The 15,538-nt window shown below is 44.5% G+C and overlaps 1 protein-coding gene across 5 annotated transcripts in view; it reads left to right on the top strand.

Moving 5' to 3' along the window:
* The window catches only part of NETO1 (neuropilin and tolloid like 1), a 1,259,189-nt gene that overhangs the window by 268,961 nt on the left and 974,690 nt on the right, over positions 1–15,538 (top strand). The gene's annotated exons all lie outside the window — the stretch shown is intronic.

The raw sequence follows: 15,538 nt of genomic DNA, 5'->3' as shown, positions 1-15,538 counted from the left end.
AGTCCTACCCATCACTTAACTGAACAGGGATAAACAACTGCTCTCCAATTTGCTGAATATCAGCCAGGCTCTGAGCTGATTTCACATCCTTCTGGACTATAGGAGTGGGAGTTTCTGATTGTGGATTAGTAAAAAATTTCAGAGTGTTTCCTTCCAGTTTGGAATACCACCTTAAACTGGAAGGAAGGTTGATTTTCAGAAATAGAGAGGACCCCCCATCACCAGTCTGTTGTCCTACTGCTATTACTGTCACGTCTGGAATTTGGTTGTTCTGGAAGTGAAATTCTACTTGGTCAGATTTTTGTTCAACCATGTGGCAGGTGCCATTTAAACTAACATGGTTGACACTCTGTTTTAATTTTATTGGTCGGCTAGTCTGGGTCCAGAGGACCTTGTTTACGCAATCTATTAGGGGTGACAACCTTCTCAGGAGGTCATTCCCTAGTAAACAAGGGGTGTCCTCTGGAGTCACTACTATGACCGGGTGTTTCACCTTGTGTCGCCCAATTTTAGTGTCCAAGTCTGCAGTCTCCTCGACTGGAATTTCCTTCCCGTCAAAGTTCTGCAGTTGTCCAGGAAGAGAGGTGAGAGGAATTCAGTAATTCTCCCCCCTTCCTGCATTTAGTTCATCACAGGCCCTTTTGGACAGAAGGGTAGCTTGGGATCCAGTGTCCACCAGCGCCAAGATTGTACCCTGCCCCTGTACTTGTACCAGTGCATAGTATCTTCCCTCCTTCTCCTCAAGGGGGCACAGATAATGCACATTTTTGGACAACTGGTGGGCTAATTTTCTGGTTTTGGACATTGCTAGCGAAGAGATTTGGGCAGAATTCTGTGGAGAGCCTGGGGAATCTGAAAGAAAAAGTTGGCAACTGGAAATGGTTTCGGGTTCTGGTCGGCCCCCCCCCCTTTTGGAGGCAGTCATCAGGATGGGTTTGACCCATGGGATTTTGGTATTGTTGGTTCTGGGATAGAATGATGGGCGGCGACAGCTCAATCCCCACATCTACCCAGTCTGTTGATTCGGTTTTAGGTTCCCCTGGTTCCGGATCTGGGCCGCCCCTGCCTTTTTGGAGGCAGTCACCAGGATGGGTTTGAACCAGGGAAGTTTGGTTTTGTTGGTTCTGGGATAGGATGATGGGCGGCGACAGCTCAATCCCCACATCCACCCAGTCTGGATTGGAATCTCTTGGGACTGATTTTTCCTTGGGAGGAGTCCCCCATCTCTGAAGGAGAAGATCCTTTCCCAGGATCCTCTGAGGATCCCTCTCCCTCAAATTGGAAGACCTGTACCTCCTCCACAAAATGGGTCTGTTTGGGTCCTTTGTTTCTCCTACCCCCCCTCTGCTCCTTGGGAGGCAGGCTTTCAGGGGCAGGAGATTTTGTTTCCGGTTCCTGGTTTTCCACAGGCTGTTTACAAGTTCGGAAGGAAGCTTCCTCCAAGGCTTTACACCCCTCTTCCCCTTGTGCCTCCTCCCTGGGAACTGGTGGGTTATCGGGGTGCTGCCCCTGTCATTGTTCTGGAGCACTAGGTCCAGAGTTTGGGGCATTCTGTGCCGGCATGCCCATCTGAGGGTTCTGTTGGGCCCTCAGCATGCGGCCCAAATCCTATGCTATGTTCTGAACCTGGCGCTCTAACTGGGAAACCCGCTCAGGCTGATACGGGGTCCGGTTTTCTCCCCTGGGCTGCTCCCGGGAAGGGTAGCTATCCCTTCTCTGGTAATACCCTGGGTTGGGAAGATTTGGGTACCCCTCCACCCTTGGCCTCCCCTCTCCCGGATTAGGTTGTCTGGGCTCAGGGAATTGGGGAAAGAAGGATGGATGGTTTTGGGGTTGGAAATTGGGTGGATACCTGGGAAAAAGTTCTGCCCCGGATTTGGTTAATTACTGCCCTCCTGGGGGAAGTTAGGAGGGAAGTTCCCCGGGTTAGGTGCTTGGCTGGATCCCCCCCCTTGGGCTGGAGGAGTCCACACATAACCCAGGATGGGTCGGTTTCCCTTGTAGCGGGGACTTACATAATCAGGGGAGCGAGGGACCCCATTTGTGGGACTACCTCCTTGACTCCCTGTCTGTGACGGGCCCGAGGGCCTTCTGGTGTTAGAGTTATTCTGTGCAGGCAGGTTTTTAGGCCCCCCCATCTCCAAATCTAAAACGGGGTCAACCTTTACCTCCGCCACCTTGGCAGCAGCAGGGGTGCTGTTGGTTTTGGGGTTTTTCTCCGCATTACTTTTATTTTCTATGGGCTTCTGCACCTCATAGATCCGGATGGCTTGCTCAATGACCCAGTCTAAATATCTTTTCTCGTGAAAATCACTCACGAGCTGGGTCATTATGTACTTGGGAAGAGCATGGAAAAATGTGTTGATGAATTCTCTGCTGTCCCTGCGCACCCTTCTGGTGGTCTGCGCAAAGGCACGCTTCAATTCTTGCACAAATTCTTGTGGGGCCTGATCCTCCCCACATTGCAAATTGTAGGCTGCCTTGAGCGCCTCTTGAGGATTTCTATGTACAGAAAAATGTTTCAAGATGGCCGCCCTATATGTGGACCATCTTGAATGGTTTTGGTCCTCCAGCCCCGCAAAGAAACTGGAGTATTCAGGGGAGAATGTCCATTTGACGTACTGGATGCAGCTACTGCTGTCCTTCAAATGGAAAGTCTCCATCATTTGCTCATAGAGCTCCAAGTGTTCCCAAACAGAATTCTTGGCGTTCTTATGATAAGGCATGATGACACTCCTGATTGCCTTAATCTGTTTTAAGGGCTCCTTAAGCAAGGCCCTTTTCACCTTATTGGCCTTTTTGGTTCGGGTAACCCTGGTCCATTCATCCTCTGATTCAGAAGCACTGCTCCCAGAGGTGCCCGTCTGATCTTCCAGGTTTTCCCGGATTCTGCGAGCCTGGGAATAGCTGGCAGAATGTGGGGACCTGGTCTCCTGTGTCCTGTGACGCTCAGAGGAGTCTTCAGATCCCTCCTTGCTACCAGGATTTAATGGGTACCCACCCCACTGACCTAACTGGGCAGAGGTTTTCAGGGTGCCCTTAGTGGGCCTACTCTCCTGGGGTTCCCCACTAAATTGCACTGTACTTAGGTGCCCATACCCGAATGCCCGCCCATCCATTCCTGGGTGGTACTGGCCTATGAGCCCCTTCCTTTTGGCTGGATAGTAATCTGCCATCCCTATGGCCCTGTGATCATGTGCGTCAGGGGACATGGGGGTGGCAGAGTCCAGGGACTGGGAGAGATGAAGGCCTCTGGTACTAGGGCTCCTGAGGTTATGCTCAGGCGTTTCCCTTTCCCAGCGAACCTCATCTCTATCAGCCCCTGCTCCCTGTTGCAATGCAAGAGCCTGCGCTTTCAGTTCCTCAGTTAAGGCCTTACTAGACTCTATCAGTCTCTCCTGCATGGCTACCTGTTGCAGGAGCCTATCATTGTGCTGGCAGAGAGCCTGATTCTCTCTCTGTGCCTCCTGATTGGTCCTGGAGTACTGGGCCAGTCTTTGCTGCAAGAGGGATACCTCCTGAGTCCCATCCCTATTGGCCTGCTCCTTTCCTGCCAGAGCCTCTTCCACCCTCCTGGTGTGCTCTAACAAGTTCTGATGCTCTTTTTGGAGGTCACCCAGCCCCTGGAGGGCCAAGTGATTTTCTTCATTTTTTCTTTTTAAATGGCAGACTTCCTGGCCTAAGGTGTCCCTTCCCTGACTAAGAGTCTGCATCTGTGCCGCCAGGTCGTCCCTTTGCCTTTGAAGGGCACCAGCTTTCTGGCGCTCCTGATCAAACTCTGCCTGGGTATCCAGGTCTTTCAGGATCAGTTTATTGCTCTCTGCCTTTTCCCTATCTAGGTGGCTTTGCAGGGCAACTACCTGCTCAGCACATGCCCTATTGAAATCTAATTGTTGCTCCAGCTTTTTCTGGCTCTGCAGTAGGGAGTCCAAACCTTCTTGGTACTCCTTCTGCAAGGCCAGAAATCGGGTATCCTGGGCAGACTTTTCCTGTTGCAGGATACACATGTCCTCTTTGATTTTAATGAGATACTGTCTGCTCCCATTTTCTCTGGTCTGGCTTCTGTGCATCCTCTGCTCAGAAGAGACCAGGTCAGATTGGGCCTTCTCTAACGCAATCTGTTGCCTATTTGCCAGATCTTGGCCTTCAGCACATTTGTCCTGCATGGCTCCCATGTATAGATACAAATATGCCGCTATCCTAACCATCTTGTCATGTTCATCTTTAGCTTTAGGAGCCATGAATAGTTCACTCAGGGTCACATGTAAGGGACCCTGATCTCTCCAAATATCTAACCCAGTTGCAGTGACCTGTTGTGTGATTGCCTGCAACCACGCATCCTGGCCCTGCTCAGTCCATTCACCTCTCACAAATAGCTTATGTAAGAAGTGCTCTGTGGCTATTTTGATGTCTACCAGTGTCGTCATTCTGGAATTTGAGTTCCTTCCTGACTTACAGAAATTTGTATTTTATTTTGCAAAACAGACCGTTTCCTAGAGCGTTCCTTTGAGGGGTGCTTTCACAGTGTAAAACAGCGTGGTGATCTAACCGGATATGTGTATCCGGTCAGTTGGCACACTGTATTAAGCTGCACAAGTGGTAAATCTAATCCAGGTTCCCGGGCTACGAGCCCCCACTTTGTAAGCGACTTCAATTCAACACTACAGCTAAGTCAATGCCTAGTCTGGGATGCTGATGGAAGCCCTTATTGATGTATTTTTATGTCCAGTTAGTTTACTCTGGATGACAACCCTTATATAACACCCCTCTCTCAGAATCCCCCTGACCCTGCTGAGCCAAGAAGTAGGTTTGTTTTGCAAATTTAAAAGGTTTATTTGAAAATTAAACAATATATATCTATCACACTTTTATAGTAAATTAATATTTGATAGCACACTTGTGAGGATGATAGTGATCAACAATTGATAATGTTACAGTGGAAATTAACAAGGGGGGTCCTGGGAGTCCCTCTGCCAGACATAAGTCCTGGTTACGAGTGACTTACCCAGAGTCTTTAGCTCACTATCTTTCACAGAGAAGAAATATCCCAAACATATCAGTCTTTGTCCTGCCCTGGGGCAGTCCAGCACCGAAATGCTAGGCAATTCTCCTCTGAACAAGAGTACCAACAGAAACCCCAGACACGTGTTTCGGTCTGGTTGGACCTCATCAGTAGGGTGGATCTGTGCCTCTATAAGAATAGTGAGCAAGGGGTCCACGTCTGGATTCCCCTAGTAACTTAGGGTGAGACCCAAAGTTACTTGAATATGCAAATTAACAAGGGGGGTCCTGGGACAATGGACTTCAAGGACAATGCAATGATGAATGAAAATGCAGTACAGAAAATTAACTTGATATGACTTCAACAAAAGACAATTTAATCACTTTTCTTTGACAATTCACCCCCCCCCCTTTATGCAAGGTAAAGAGATGAAGTAAAGCACACAGTTCTCAGGAATGCAATCAAATATAATTCAGTTCCCCCCGCCCCTCTAGCAAGCTTAGAGGAAAACAGGTAGAAGTTTTAAACACAGGCCCAAAATGCTTTGAATGTGATGACAAAGAAGTGAGAAATGTGCTAAAATTGCTTTTAATTACCTCTAGAGATTCAGAGTGGGTGACAGCTACTTTGTATTAGTTCAGGATCACTTTAGCAATGCTCTATGACTGATTGTCAGGTTGCAAACGAATTTCAGCAAAGGAAAGCAAGGACAAATATTTTTACACGTGGCTGAAATTAAGCAAAATGTAAAATCACAGCAATTTAGTTGCGAACGTCGAGCGCAATTACGGAGGGAGTATGAGGAGTAGCAAGTCGGTTTAGAGCTTGTTGGAAATCTTAGAATCTCAGCTTCAAAATAAAAGTTAAATCTCGCTAAATCTATCACAAACGGTTCCGGAGATACGGCCGATTTAATAAAGGTAGTTTTTCGGATTTAAAATTTTAAAGCTCAGAATGACAGATGACAGTTTTCAGGTTTAAAGATGACAGAATGACACGATTCTAGGAGGCAGTTCTAAATAGGTTAAAATAGTTTGGATTAGATTATTTTAAACTAAGAGATTAGGTTTTGCACAGTTCTGGCTGTACTCACACTATATTTTGGACAGGAATGCGACTTCGCCACGGATCGGGTCAGGATTGGACCGTGGTTCCCTCGCCACGGACGGTCTCGCTTGGTTCTGCTCACTGGATAATTCTACCTTCTGGGTCAGCTCTGCTAGCGGCACTGCACAGCGGTCTGGATCTCTGGTTCTGACAAAAGTTCTCAGCACTGCACAGCGGTCTGGTCTCTGGTTCTGACAAAAGGTCTTGGCAAAAATTGAAACAGCTCGCCCGGCTGTTGAGTAGTTTGCAAATGATTTGGAGGCCTGCTGAAAAAGGATTCAGCTTGTGGATTCAGGCCTCTCTGCTACAAATTCTGGAGATAATTTCTGGTCTCTGGAGATTGATGGATTTGAAGTCTGGATCTCTGGATGTGAAGTCTAAAGTCAAAATGCTCTGCAGAAAGTGAAAAAGAAAGTCCTATCTGGCTTCCAGTGGCTCTTTTTATGTGTTTAGAAAGTGGGTGGGTCGGCTAATTCTGCATGCCCAACCCTCTCAACTTATCATTGGCCAGTTCCTCCTCTCTTCCTTGATTGGGGGAACTGGGTTGTGAGTAAGAGTGATGAGGTAGGTTTATGGTGAGAGGATCCTCCCCTTGTCAAATTGCACACAAATCTATTTCTGATCCAAATACATATTTATCTATGTACCATTTTTCCAATATTATACGTCCAGTTAACATATTTTCTGTAGCACCAAACCATCCAATCCCTGTCTTTGTAAGATGTTGTGTTCACTTATGACAGAATTCTGCCCTTTTCATCCAGATCACAACCTCTAAACCTTTCCAGATTTTACCCAAATGTGCTCCAGGGATATGGGTTTCAGATGATAAAGTGTCAGATTTTTAACATGCATACATTTGGGTAACAACCCTTTTTCTGCTACTATCCCCAAGAACATACCACAGGGTCCTACCACCTCTTAATATGTGCACAGAAAAATCACAAGAATGATGATGTTATTTATATAATTTTTACACGTCCGCACTATGAATTATCCATCTTTTTAAAATTATGATCTAGCCCCAAAGGGGTGTGGTTTTCCAAAGCACATGGTGGAATTTCTGGTTTATCCACTTCCCACAAGCTCAGCTTGCTCGCAGATGCAGTGCCCCTCCCAGTTTCTCCCAAGAGGAAGCCATTTTATGACCCCCCCAATATAACATTTGCCTGAGTCCAGGACAGGGCTTTGTTCAATTTCCTGCAGTCTGCAGGTACCACTCCCCTAATTCAATCAGAGAGGTGTCATCTCCTTTTGGCAGGGGCAGCAGGATGCAGCCAGGCCTGGGAACACAGCTGCTGAGTTCTCTCTCCTGTCGGGGGTAGTTGTCAGGCAGAATCCAGTTTCATTAAGCCAGGCTTCAGCTAAATGTCACTTTAGTTCCCAGTTTTCTACATTCAAATCAAACTGACAATTTTTACACATGCAGCTAGAACGCTGATTCTAAGTTCAAAACTATGACATTTCAACAGTTGCAAAGTAGGTGATACTCAACAGTAGGTCACTCATTTATTTTAAACATTTAGATTTTAGTGTCTTTCAGTCCAATTTCACTTCAGCTGCTGACATCCACAGCTCAGCCAGTTTTGTTTTAAACATTGTTTTGGGCTCTTTCTCTTTCCAGATTTTGTATGCACACAAGACTACATTCTGCCAAATGTCTGCTGGTGTTCATTGAGGTTTTTGAATATCTTGCAATGTTTAAAATAGGCATTTTTAGCTTGCATTTCACAGAAACAAAGGTGATTTCAAAGCGTTTTTTATTTTTTTTATTTTAGCCACCGGTACTGCTGTTTTTCCTTTGGCACACATTTCACTCATGGCACTCCTGGCCTATCACGTTCGTACTGGTGGGTGGCAGGTCAGGGGACCATTTTGCTGTGCGCAAAACTGCGTGGTTCTCCAGGATTCTGGCGCAAATGTGGGCGGCGACAGCTCATCCCCACACCTACCCAGTCTATTGATTCAACATGGGTCAAAACCCTTGACAGGTCCAAGAAGAATTTCAATCAATCCTAGTATTAGCCTGGGATGGACAGTTCTGGGAATTCAGACGGTGCCCTTTGGACTGGCGTCAGCACGATGGGCATTCACCAAGCTCATGAAGCCAGTAGCAGCAGCGATCAGGGAGAAGGGGTTCCGGATGATTATCTACCTGGATGACATACTGTTACTGGCAGACAACAAGGAGACTCTGAGATACCAGATGGCATGGGTGACAGAGCTCCTCTGCTCACTAGGGTTTCTAGTGAATGAGGAGAAGTCAGACATGACACCTACGACACCAAACTGAAGACACAAGCGCTACCAGCCAGAAAAATGTGTGACATCAAGAAGGAGATCAGGTTATGCCTATCCAAACAAGTAGTATCACTAAGAGGACCAGCGAGAATAGTAGGGGTACTAGCGTCATCCATCCAAGCCATCTTTCTGGGCCCCCTAAATTACAGGGCCTTTCAGAGACTGAAGATAAAACACCTCCCATAAGGACTGAGATACCATCAAACAGTACCTCTGGATCCATAATCCATCACAGAACTGGAGTGGTGGTTGAATAACTTGGGTGCCTGGAACGGGTGAACCATCTTCGGAGACCAACCAGACCTAGTCATAGAATCAGACGCTAGAAGAATAGGATGGGAGCATGTTGCGGCTTGCTAGAAACAGGAGGGAAATGGAGCACAGAAGAACTGCAGCTTCACATAAACTGTCTGGAACTCCTAGTGTGTTCCTTCGCGATCATTTCATTCACGAAAGGGAAACTGAACTTGTGCATTCTGCTGAAGATCCTTGGTCCTCTCCAAGCTCGATTATTGTAATGCGCTCTATCTTGGTAGGTCACAACAAAACCTCAACAAAATGCAAGTCATGCAAAACAATGCTATTAGAGCAGCATTAAACATCTCTAAGAAACAACACATTTTGGATACCAGACACTCTATTAATTGGCTTAATATTAAGCAAAGGATAGTCCTCAAATCACTACCCCTTAGACATACGTGCTTATCCAAACAGGCACCCATCTACCTATCCAACACTATCACTGCATACATCAACTCGACCAACAAGAACAACCCAGACATACTGTGTCAACATCCCACATTACAAGCTACAAAGAGCAGGAGGGGCCAGTTTCCCAGTCCTCGCTGCTAAGAAATGGAACACCCTACTACTCCCATTAAGAGAGGAACCTTACTATCTCTCATTCTAGAAAAAGGTCAAAGAGTGGCTCTTTGAACAAGACCTTACCACGGCCGCATAACCACGTCCTACTATGTATATATGTGTGTGAACTCCTGCCTGATGTATATATGTAAATATTATGTATCTAATTTCATATGTAACATACTGTTCATATTTTCCTATGCAAACATTATGTATCTAATTTCCTATGTAACATACTGTTGTAACCTATGTTTATCTCTGTGGAACCCGTAAGCATAGCGCTCAGATGCCCTTGGGCTTGGCGCGCTCAACAAGTAAATAAACAAAACTAAACTAAACTAAACTGAACTGAACTAAACTAAACTAAACTAAACTAAGATGGACAACATCTCAGCAGTGAAGTACATCTATAACCTAGGAGGAACAAGATCCAAACTCCTAGCGGAGCTAGCAAATGACTTTTGACATTTTTTCTCTCCAGTCCGGGACGTCAATCACAGCAGAATACCTGCCATGGCAACCTCAATGTAGTAGCAAACCTGGAAGACAGATTCAGGGATATTTCGACGACTAGACCAACTATGGGGGCAAGTACATAAGGACCTGTTTGCTTTGCAGCTAAATGCACAGAAACACAACTACTACAGCTGGAGGTTAGACCCTTCGGCTCTAGGGACTGATGCTTTTCTGCAAGATTGGAGAGGGAGACTACACAACGCATTTCCCTCCTTCATGATGATGAGCAGGGTCCTAGTGAAAACGAGATGAGAGAGAGCGAGGATAGTGCTCATAGCTCCGATGTGGAAGTCCCAGGTGTTGTTCCCCACCCTGATGGAGCTGACCGTGGACTTCCTGCGGTTACTACCGGATGAATAAGGCCTGCTCACCAACCCAGCTAGGTCGTATCATCCTCTCAGAGTGAAAGGGACTCTCCTGTCAGTGGCGTGCAGGATATCAGGAGACATTGGGCACTGCCTGGCATTTCGAAAGAGGGAGTGAAGCTCATCACAGAGTCATGGGCTCCCTCCACACGGAGGAACCACGACGCGGCTTGGAGTAAGTGGTCAGCCTGGTGCAGAGGGAGACATTTTCATCCCGTTTCAGCCCCTATAGTAGCCATTTTAAATGTCCTAGCATCCTTGCTACAAGACGGTAAGGCCTACAGGGCCATAGGAGTTTACACAGCAGCAATTTCAACAGGCCACCTACTTATAGAAGGAATTCCGGTAGGAGAGAACCCGGCGGTAGTGCGGCTCATAAAAGGGGCCAGATTCCAAGCCCCCCTAGAACCTAAATACTTGCAATTGTGGGACGTAACTAAAGTCCTGCGCCTCTTGGCGAGTTGGCCAGTGAACAAGTACCTGTCTGTGAAACAGCTTTCAGGCAAGCTAGCCATGCTATTATGCCTGGTATCATGCAGGAGAGTAGTAGATGTCAGAGCACCAAAGGTGCACAGAAAGACATTTGGACCGCAGGGGGTGACGTTTACTCTAGCTAGAAGAACGAAGACGAACTTCACATCAATCTTGTATACCTATTTACCAGAACACCCAATATTGTGCATAGCAGCATGCTTCAGGGAATACGCGAGTAGGATGGAAGAGGTTAGGCCTGCGGGCGTTACTCAGCTGTCAATAGCACACAAGAAACGTTATCACGCAATAGCCACCATCGCCAGATGGGAACAAGATATCATGCATCTAGCAGGTATAGACCTGAGTACGTTTGGAGCGCATTCTGTACGAGAGCCAATGACCTTGAATGCATTTGTAGCAGTAGTCACACTGCAGGAATTATGCAAGCAGCAGACTGGGCTAGTCATAGATCATTTCAGACATTTTACTTTAAGCCGATACAGGGGCTAGCAAGAGCAATAATGTGAAGCTTTGAACAAGTATAATGCTTGCCTCCTGTCTTGACATAGAATGAATATTACCCCTGCTTACTGCGCAAGGAGTCTTGATTCTATTAAAGACAAGGAGGAGAGCATTAATTTCCTGTCCAGTACATGTACAATAGGAATTTTATGATGCAAAAGTTAATTATGATGACGAGACAAGCAGTACATGTACGCCACCCAAACAAGCTTGCCTTGTATGTTCTCCAGGTGAGGACCAGAAAGCAAAATGAGTGCCGAAGAAGGGAGATCGGTGTACACTAGAGGGAGCAATACAGCGGAGCGGACACGCAGTCTACCAGGCAGTTGGAAGCCAGGAGTTGTTTGAATTTTCATTTGAGTTAAAGTAACAGTGATGGATCAGTTCAGAATATTCAAAGACGAGGAGGAGTTAGGAGACAGGAAGTGGCATATGGATTGGGCAACCACTGCCAGGGACTACAAGTGGCAGAGGGAAATGTAGTTTTTAAAGAAATACAAAAGGAAAATTAGTAGCTGGACACATTTTCAGGTTTTCTTTTTCTGTTAATTTGTTGAAACTTCTGAAGAGTGGTATCAAAGAAGTGGAAGCAGGGGTAATCTTCATTATCATAAGTAAGTATTGGTGGTGTCTATCTAGTCCCGGGATTTCATATATTCTAATCCTAAACCTCTGCACTTGCTTCTCCTAATTTGTCAGTAAATACAATCTGTATCTCTGCTCCTCCTTCTGCCCACAGACCATGTGCTGAAACTCCTCTCCATTCCCCCTTGCCACCTGACACTTTTAGATACCCTAGAAGTGTTGGCACTCAGAATGCTCACTTCTATATACCAACAGAAGTATAGTCTGTTTCAGTATCAGACAGTGAATGAACTCCCTTGATTTGCTATTTCAGACAAAGCATTTATTTCTGACAATCAATGTGCTCTGAGATCACTATGCTGATGGTTTGGTGCAGTAGAAACGTTGTGTGACATAACATAACAAAACATAAAATAACATGTACATTCTACCTTGTCTTGACTTTTTCAGTCCCCCTCCTCTACTCATCTTCTCTATTTTTTCACATATCAATGTCTAGCTATCCGTGGTGGCATCACAGAATGCCACTATAAAGCCAATCCTCAGTGCTGTTAGACCATTACAGTGCTGTCTGGTGCAGTAGAAATCTCTTAACATAACAGTAAAAGCATAATGTAAAACAACATAGCACATTATAACATAAAACGACATCTCGATATGGTCTGATTTCTTTTACCTTACACACACTCCCATTCATTTCTCACGCAGTGCTTTGAGACAGCTTATGCACTATAAGGGGACATGCAATTAAGGAACATACGAATACAATAATTTGTTTCCTGTTTTGTTTCCTATTGCCTACTCCTCCTCTCAGCATATTGAACTGTCTAGCCTCAGGACAATTGGGTATTTAGAAATCCTCAATTTAGCAGTGCAAATTGACTTCTCGATTGTTACCCTTACAGACAGGACATGGCACCATGAAATGAAAAAAATTGTTTTTCATTTAAATCTCTGTCTGCGTTCTCCCTCTAACAAATACATGGAAGATTGCATGCTCCCTCTGGCTCTCTTTCGAAGCCCATATGGGTTAATTAAAATGCACTTCTCCTTGCTATTCAATAAATAACTAGTCTGATGGTCAGTGTTGGTTTCAATTAATGTGTGTTCACACAGGTTTTAATGCAATACCGCCTGTGGTTTGGAGGAAGTTAATTTGTGTTTTGGCATGTGTTAGTGTAATTCTTCCAGTTTAAATAAAGAGTGAGAATAAACATTATTTTACTTCATTCTGATGTATTTTCATAATAGAGATGTAAAATACTGAAAATGTGAACTAACTAAAAAAAGGAGTGCATGACATTAAGATGAGGGAGGGAAGGTGAAAGGGTGCGGGTGCTTGGGTGCTAGCACCCCCTTAAAATAAAAATGAAAAATTTAGCTAACATACAAATGCGAAATATTGCTTATTCTTTATAAGAAAATAATATTGTCAATTTACATTTCTGACCTACAACTAATCTTACTTGAGTAAACAAATATGGTTTCCGTGGGCCAGAAGCTTGTTGAAATATGTATAAAGAGGGGGTTGTCTTGTTAACTGAGCAGTTTTCCAGTTCACCCTAGTACAACCTGCTACCCTAACTAGATGAAGTGCTTAGAAAGTGAATTATTAGTAGAAGGGCCCAGGAACTGCACAACCTCAAGGGTTTGCTGGCAGGGCCAAATCGCTGACTCGACAGCAGCCTCATGGCTCTATCTTCAGCAGGGAACCTGCATACTCAAAGTCACTCTAAACTGGAAGCATCCTCATGTTCACCTGCTTGACCCGACTATAGAACTAACTATAGAACTGGCCATTCGGGGATAAGAGGCCCTTCAGTGCTGATTTGTATGTTCACTGGTACTTATGTTGTTAGCTGAAAGAGTCCTACCATACTCATCAGCTCTGTGAGGTGGTTTCAGTTTGTGATAGAATGGTATAAAAGCAACAATTGTGCCATCGCCTTATGTGGTAACAGTCATGCAACACACACAGCTCCCTGCACAGGAACCATGAGCTGTATAAAAACCTTGTAAGATAACGGTGTAACATTTCCAACTTCACAAGTAACACTTAGTTGATCTGCCCATGAAAATCTGGCACAGTTTCTTAGAGTCACTGAATGTAATTTACTGCAGATCAAGAAATGTAGGGCTCTTTCTATGTGACTAGTGTTTGATCTGGCCCCGAAAATATGACATAGTTCCTAATTGCTACTGAATGTAATCCCCTATGCTACCAAGAAATAAAACAAACTTTCTCCTCAACTTGTAATAGTTTGGCCATTACAATATCACACAATCAGTTACAGAAACTGGATGAAATCTCTAAATGAATACTAAGAAATGCAAACATGCTCACTGTAATTCGTATTCGGTCTGTTGACTAAAAGATTGCACATCCATGTTCACGTATTGCGTAATACCTCCTCCTGACTATAAAGATATATTAGACTTTTTTCTCTGCAACTAATATTTTGTAGAGCCACTTAAATACTGGGCAGCCACTTGCAGCCACTAATTATAATATCCTCCTGCCTATCAAGTTATGTAATTCTTTCTCTCAGGCTCTAGTATTTTGTCCTGCCACTGACAGATGGTGCAATTACTTTCAGCTTCTAAATATGATTGCATCCTGCCTGCCAGACAATAAATAAAAGACTTTGTGCAACTAGTATTTGGTGTGACCACTAAACCACAAAACACTCAGCTACAGACACTGATCATCATCTTCCTCTGACTACCAAGAAATATAAGACTTTTCCCTAAACTTGTATTTGGTATAGCCAATAAAGGGCACAACTTTCAGTTACATACACAGAATGCACTGTCAACTGAAAATAGTGTAGTGTGTTTTCCTAAGCATTACAGGCAACACACATTTGCTCTGATAAAGAAAAGGTTATTCAATCATGTAATTTACACCAACTGAATAAAAGGTTCTTTTTGCCTCCCAAGAAATATAAAACGTCCCCATTTCAACTCCAATCACTCTTGCCACTAAAAAACAATTCAGTCACTTCTAGCCACTACCAATAATCTTCTTAGGTCTACCAAGAAATATACATGTTTTCTCTGGCGCTAGTATGTGGTATGGGCACTAAAAGTGGACATCACTTACAGCCATTGAATACAATCTCCTCCCTCTGACAATGAAATATAAGAGTTTTCTTCCCAGCTAGTTTTGGATTCACCATAAAAAGAAGACACTGTTAGTGAAGGACTCTGAGTATGATATGGTAGGTTATTTATAACGCGCTTAATACCCAGAGGTTTCTAAGCATGGACCCTGGGATCGACCTGTGGTTCTCGGTGTGGTCTTGCTTCTAAGGAGAGCATGTTGCCCCTGAGCTATCCTCCCGAGACGAGTATAATGTTGCGCCTATCAGGAAATTAACACACTTTTTCCTGCAACTAGTGTTAGTGTAGCAAGTAAAAGATATACAAAGATATACTCATTTACAGACAATGACTGCCCTCTCTTGCCTAAAAGGATTCTAAAATTCGTTATTTGCAACTTGACAAGCAAGTAGGAATTGGGCTGGTCACTTAATTGTGGTATATATATAGTAAGATTGTACAACTGTGACTATACATGAATAGCTGCAACTGGAAAGACACACAGTGGGATTTCTCAAACCGGGAATAGAATCAGATTCTATTCCCGGTTTGAGAATAGATTCAGATTGCAGAGACTGGGTCTATCAAACTTGGGTTATACTTGATTGTCAAACAAGTAATTTTCCAAATTGTAAAAACAATGCATGTGTCGAAATTGGATTATACTATACATTGTGGGATAGACTGGGTTTTTGCAGAG

This window comes from Ambystoma mexicanum, chromosome 5q (genome assembly GCF_040938575.1).
Source record: "Ambystoma mexicanum isolate Mex_15411 chromosome 5q, UKY_AmexF1_1, whole genome shotgun sequence".
Taxonomy (NCBI): domain Eukaryota; kingdom Metazoa; phylum Chordata; class Amphibia; order Caudata; family Ambystomatidae; genus Ambystoma; species Ambystoma mexicanum.
The sequence above is the reverse complement of the archived record's forward strand: the minus strand, read 5'-3'. Positions and strand labels throughout refer to the sequence as shown.